This window comes from Trachurus japonicus, chromosome 12 (genome assembly GCF_045865225.1).
Source record: "Trachurus japonicus isolate A0001 chromosome 12, Traja_1.0".
NCBI classification, from domain to species: Eukaryota; Metazoa; Chordata; class Actinopteri; order Carangiformes; family Carangidae; genus Trachurus; species Trachurus japonicus.
Genome location: NC_140918.1, coordinates 25,474,908 through 25,481,193, shown reverse-complemented (window position 1 = coordinate 25,481,193; position 6,286 = coordinate 25,474,908).

Genomic DNA, 6,286 nt, shown 5'->3' with positions numbered 1-6,286 from the left:
CTCCAAGTATTGTTCTAGTTTACGTTATGTTTCTTTATTCATATCGGGGGCTCTTCCTCAAGCTGACCCCAACGCAAGACATTTATTTTCAAAACCCGTGATAAAGGCCACCAGCTTTATTACAAAGTGTCTGTTTCATTTTCGCACAGGCCTCCCCAGAGGGGGATCAGATATCTGTCGGAAGCGAAGCCAGACAATGTATTCCCTCCTGCCCTTCCATAGCCCCAGTGCTCCCCCTCCCATCCAGGACACTGTCAGGTCGAGCTCTTGACCTGCCAATAGAAGCCCCACTGAACCCTGCACCCCTGCCTCATTCATCCCTCCGACACATGAGCTGATGAGTCCTTTCGATCACTGGCTTCAGATCAATTCTACTGAGCTTGGAGCGATTTTGCTCTAGTAGTCCGATTCACTGCTCCCCGATGTCCTGTTATGATCAAGTACCCACTTCAGATTAAAGTGCCTCAGATCAAAGGCTAATGAATAAAAGCTGGCTAAGCTAATATCCAGACCTTTTTATTTGATGAACAGAAAGGTGTGAGTGCTGCATGTATGATAAATCACTCTGATACAGATTAACTCAAGAGCTGCTTCAAAGGGTCATTTCTTGCCAAGCTGATTTCTGCTTTTGTTTAAAGCCCCAAACCACTGTACTGGATGTTTTTCTGGTTTTTAAGAGGAGCTAAGACGCCGAGCACCAGCACAAACTGTGACTCGGTACATGTAAATCATCCTGTCTTTATCCATCTCCCCAAATCTAATCTCGACTCCTGTGGTTTTAGAAATAAACTAATTTCAGGCTGACAAAATTGTGTTATGAGAATGGGAGTGAGTGGATTGATTGAAAGGGCAATAAGGGCTGATCAATGAGCAGATGAGCTCTGGACCTTCAGCTCTCTACTGTGCGACTCCCCGAGGCAGATTTGGCTGTAATTCGGATGACACCCTCTCATTTAGTCTTTGGAGCAGTCACCCGCAGCTGTGTCTCTTCCAGGCTTTTGAATGAGGGCTGCACAGATCAGATCCTGGATCAGCCCTGCTCGGTTCCCCCATAAACTGTAGAATCAGTGGTTCTCTGAGGCTACATATCATATACAACATAGCATATTACATTACCTTTCATGTCCTCAGGGCATGCAGCGAGGAAGCAGCTTGTCTACCCTGCGTTTTTGGAAAATACTATGTATGAGAAACAGCAAGGACAAAAAACAAGACCTGAGATTTCTTTTAGCACATATCAAAGGCGGTCATGGCGGGTGGAAAACACAGACTGCATCTGGAAAAGGCTTGAGAGGAATCAGGGAAGTGTAGGCTGAGACTGATAAGACCCAATCAGGGAGTGGACATGGGTGTCTACATCATTGTTTCCAAAAGTCTCATTGAGATTAAAACCCAACCGCAGAGCTTTTCAACTAAAACAGAAATATCAAAAAAACAACAACCTCAGACGCAGTAACGCTGCAAAAGTGATGCATTTTTATTCATTAGTGTGGATGAAGCCTGATGGCCAGGAGGGAATAAAAGGACGCCTCTCCCTCTTTGTATTTTGTCACATTCTCACACAAAGACGTCTTTGAAACGACCGCTCTGGCAGAACAGAAGATGAACTGACCAGAGGGACACTTGTTTCCAGCTGATGGTGCACCCTGGGTGACCACAGATGTACTTGGCGTGACCAGAGGGCAGCAGGACTGACCAGAGAGGCACTTTTGGGCCGGTCACAGGTGTACCACAGGGACACTTTGTCAAGAGGATGGATGCTTGAGCCAAATAAAGGGGCACTTGGGGGGCAAAGGTGCTCCGTGGTGAATCGCAAGGTCATCTGGGCCACCCAAGTGCTTCTGGTGTGACAAGAGACAATGACATATGCCGTGGAATACAAAAGCCACGAAACAGGGGGCACTTGAACCCACCACCACCCTCTCTGCACACCACTGGTATAAATGTACAAATGTGGGGAGAACCTCCCCCCACTGACATAGCTAGCATTCCAGTGTCAGCAGCCCTCAGTCTGAATGACTTTAAGCAGGGCAGGCTCCATGGGTCACAGACATTACTTACCTACACGGAGGGAAACATCACTGAGAAAACAGGGATGGAGAGGAGGGTTTTTTTTCTCCATAAAACATGTGAAGCGTGTGTGTGTGTGTGTGTGTGTGTGTGTGTGACGGCGAGAGGGAGAGACTCCTGTCTTTGTGTGAGTTTACACACTCTCAGGCTTTTGTGTGAGCTTGTGTATTTGTGTTTGCAGAGGTCATGTATACAAAAGGAGTTCAACCAGGTGCCACACACAGACCTACAAGTGCAGATTCGACAGGAATAACTCAGACCTCCCACGTCTTTCTAGATCCGAGCTGCCTTGTCAACGAGCATCTTCCTCACACCCCGTCTCTCTCAACTCCTATTTCACTTTAATTTGTATATTTTTCACCACAGCCAAAATTCTTTATTAGAGGCTATTCTTCTTCCAACCTCAACACCAACATTGTGCTCAGGACCGCGTTCAAGGCCAGCTGCTAAGGTTCACATTGGAGTTTTAGACAGAGCGATGAACAGAAAGAGAGATGGAGGAATAAACCGCTCCCTTGGGGGAGAGATAAACATTTACTTTTCCATGAGGGGATGGTGATAGCATTACAAGGAGTTGGAAACGAAGAAAAGAGAAGGAAGTTAAATGAAGTCAAACGGACAGTGAGAGGACGATATACATAGAAAGGGAAGCGTGTGACTCATCAGTCTGTGTTTAATGCACAGTTTATTCCAATAACAGAGCCTGACCTGACATTTTTTTCCAAAAAGCCCTCTGAAAACTAGCAGAGCAGGGCCTGTTGAATGTTAAGTGACCATAACCACTACCAGGCATTAATCTGCAGTGCAGGCAGGTTAGCAGAACACACTGTGGGCTTTGAACAAGAGAAAAGAAGCAGAGCAAGCTGTGATTTGATGGTTTTAAATGAAAAATTGAAATATCAGCCTTGGCCTGATCTCACTAGAAACTATGTTTGAAAGAAAATGCAGCAATTTTCAAAAACACTGGCCTATAGAAACTCAACACAGCTACTGCATATGTATGTTATGGCTGTCATATTGTAAAGTGTAAGATGTGAATAGACTACAATATTTTTAAAGAATAGAAACACATACAAGCTTTCAATGATGTTAGATTTATAAATGCATATTTCACATTCATAGTTGAATGATGTAATGTATGTTCATTATGGCTTATTATACAAAAATCTTACATACAAAAATACATAATACATAAGCTAACTTGCTCTTGTTGTTTGGACTTGGACATTAACAGATGGGTCAGGCTTATGAATAAGCAAGTTAAGCTTTATTTATACAGCACCTTTTGACACCAGGGTTGCACTGTGCTGTACAGTCAAGACATTTTAAAATACATAAAAAATGAGGTTCAACAAAAGAATAAAAAAAGAAACACAAATGAAGTTACACAAGGCGATCACACAGTAAATAAAATGCATCATGAGTTCAAGTGCATCTAAATCAGACAGGTGTTCAGCAGCTCCTTAATATCGACTGCAGTTTTTATTGCTAGGGTGAGGTAATTCCAGGGGGTGGGGGCCCCCAGTTCAGATATTAAGAAGGGACCAACCCATGTAAATAATACTTTGAAGATGATTAAAAGATTTTTTAAAATCAATATGTGACCTCAGCTGTGCATTGGTTGGCAATCACATTTTAAACCAGCTTATAAGCACAAATGCGTGACTGAGTGATAGAGTTGCATGATAGGCTGTTTGCTCATTCATAGTGAATTGGTCCACAGAGTTTCTATCAGCGCGGCATTAGCAACCTGCAGTGTTGTCAACTTGGCGATTTTGTCAAATGATTTAGAGACTTTTTTTTTCTTTCGCAAGAAGCTGTGAGCAACGAGACTTTTTGGACAGACCCTGACAGACCCATTGTGAGAGGCACACCTTCCCCTGTGCTGACTCTATTTTGTTATCCAGTCAGAGGCTGTGCACCAAGGGCTGCTATTTTTCCACCAAACAAAGCAGATATATTTTTTAACATAGGTAAACCTGGTAAAATTAGTCACCACCTGTTGAGTCTACCTCTACGTTCAGATGGGGGATGGAGCACAAGAGTGCAGCGATGTCATCACATCACATGCCGTGTATACACAGCACACACAGTGGAGAGAGAGGGCAAGCTGCTCGCAACTGTGTAAACTGGTAAAATGGATCTGTCACATCTCATCCCCGGGCTGTTGCTCCTGTAAAAGTGTCAGGGCCTCTGTGAGAGCCTTCCACTGATGATTGCATGTCTTTAAAACTTAGTTGGAAGCCGTGCTCGCTCTTTTTCGTCCCTGTGTGCAGCATAGATGCTGCGTTTCTGGTTTCACAACATTGTGCAATGTGCCTGAGAGATGAAACGTCTATGCTCGGGAAGATGTTACGGCAAGAAAGAGGTTGAAATGAACAGGTTCACCCAGATGTTGTGTTTTATGTCATTGCCAACTCAGAAATACCTGCATCAACTGCAGAGTCATTTAACCTTGGTATGAATGCTGATTGCACCCTTTTTTTCCCGTTGCTGACAAATCCTTGATGTTAGCAAGTCTTAGCAGGTTTTTTTAACAAGTGGAAAAGTGGCTTGTGCAAGTGATATTGTAAAACCTCTCCCCAGTTGATCGTTTTAGTGCACAGAGCTGAAATCAAAGCCATTGTCTTTTTAATTAACTTGATTTTGTCCGACTACGAGTTGTTATAAAACCAGGATTTCAGCAGCAGAGCAGCAGCTTGAGAATGCACGCAGCCTTACTTGGACTGCTTTTAAGACACTATCTCCAACTTGTTCAGCTGTCTGACAACAGTTACAGAAAAAAACATGTAAATGAGAGCAGCTTTATTGTCAGTTCAGCAGTATTAACATACTGTACATGTGGGCACAGAGTGAGGGGGAGAAGCAAACAGATACGGAGTTGACACTAGGCAGAATGCAAATATGGGTAGTTGAAAATTAAAAGTCTTGTCTTGTCAGTGCTGTCAGTACACTTCATCTGGACCTTTTGTGATTTTTGAGATTTTACACAGCAATCCTTACCCTGCATGACTTTTGGTTTTTCATCTGGAGCATCAGAAACATTTTTTCAATTTTTCACCTCTAGTATCCATCATACACCAGTCGCCTGCTCCATCTTCATTGCTGCTCGTTGCTCTCCTTGTCACCTCTGGCTGCTGGTGGACATGAAATACATTGTCACCAATGGGCCAGTGTAGGTGTATATGTCTTAGCCTGGTCGCTTTTTCTCATATAACAGCTGACTTGCATATTGATACTTGGCTTTTTGAGTAACCTTAAAGGTACATTGTAGGAATTACTCCCATCTAGCGGTGCGGTTGCATATCGGAACGTATTCTTGATGTTGCATTCACGTGAAATCGGGCAGACGTCAGACAGACAACAGACGCTGCATGTAAACGAGCGTCTATGTAACAGGGATGCAAACAGCGCACCGAAAAAACTCGCTTTTTTCATGACCAATTAGGTGACTTGTGTGAATTGTTCAGATCCGAAGAGTTTTTGTTTTTGGGGGGGGGGTCTCAGCGTCTCAGCTGGGGTCAGTAAAATGTTTTTCTAACAGGCTGACAGTGACAATCACGTGAAACTGAGGCGAACTCATTCATGGTTGTCTCTGATTATACTGATAACAGCCTACCTCCAATGTAGACGCGCGACATGCGCGCTCATTAAAGCGGCGCATATCCGCGTGCAGTCGGTGCGATGGCGACGCCGTTTTTTCCCCCGTGCATGTCCGTGGAGCTGCGCGCCGCGGACATGCACGGTTCCCTACGTTGATGTTTCAGGCAGGTGTCTCCCACGGAGCTCTGCCCTGTTTCAGAGGTGAAGGAGAGACGTCGCATCCGCGATGTGGAATGTGTTCAATTAAAAAAATGAAACTAACACATTATATAGGCCTATATGTCCATTACACACTGAATGAAACATCCCATGTCTTTATTTATTCAGTTTATTTTAATAGTAATAATTATGACTAACATTCAGTGAAGACCTAAAAATCAGTATCTCCAAAATGGAAATATTGCAAAGGATTTTTTTTTTTTAAGCATTTTTAATATAGAAATGTTGGCCTTCTGAAAACTATGTCCATCTATATGCACTCAATACTTGGTTGGGGTTGAACTACTGGAAATAGACTTTTCCGTGATATTGTAATGTACTTATTTGTTAATGGTGAGCACCCCCCCCCTGGGAAATTCCTCTCTTTTTTGGTCGTGACCCGTTTGCATCCCTG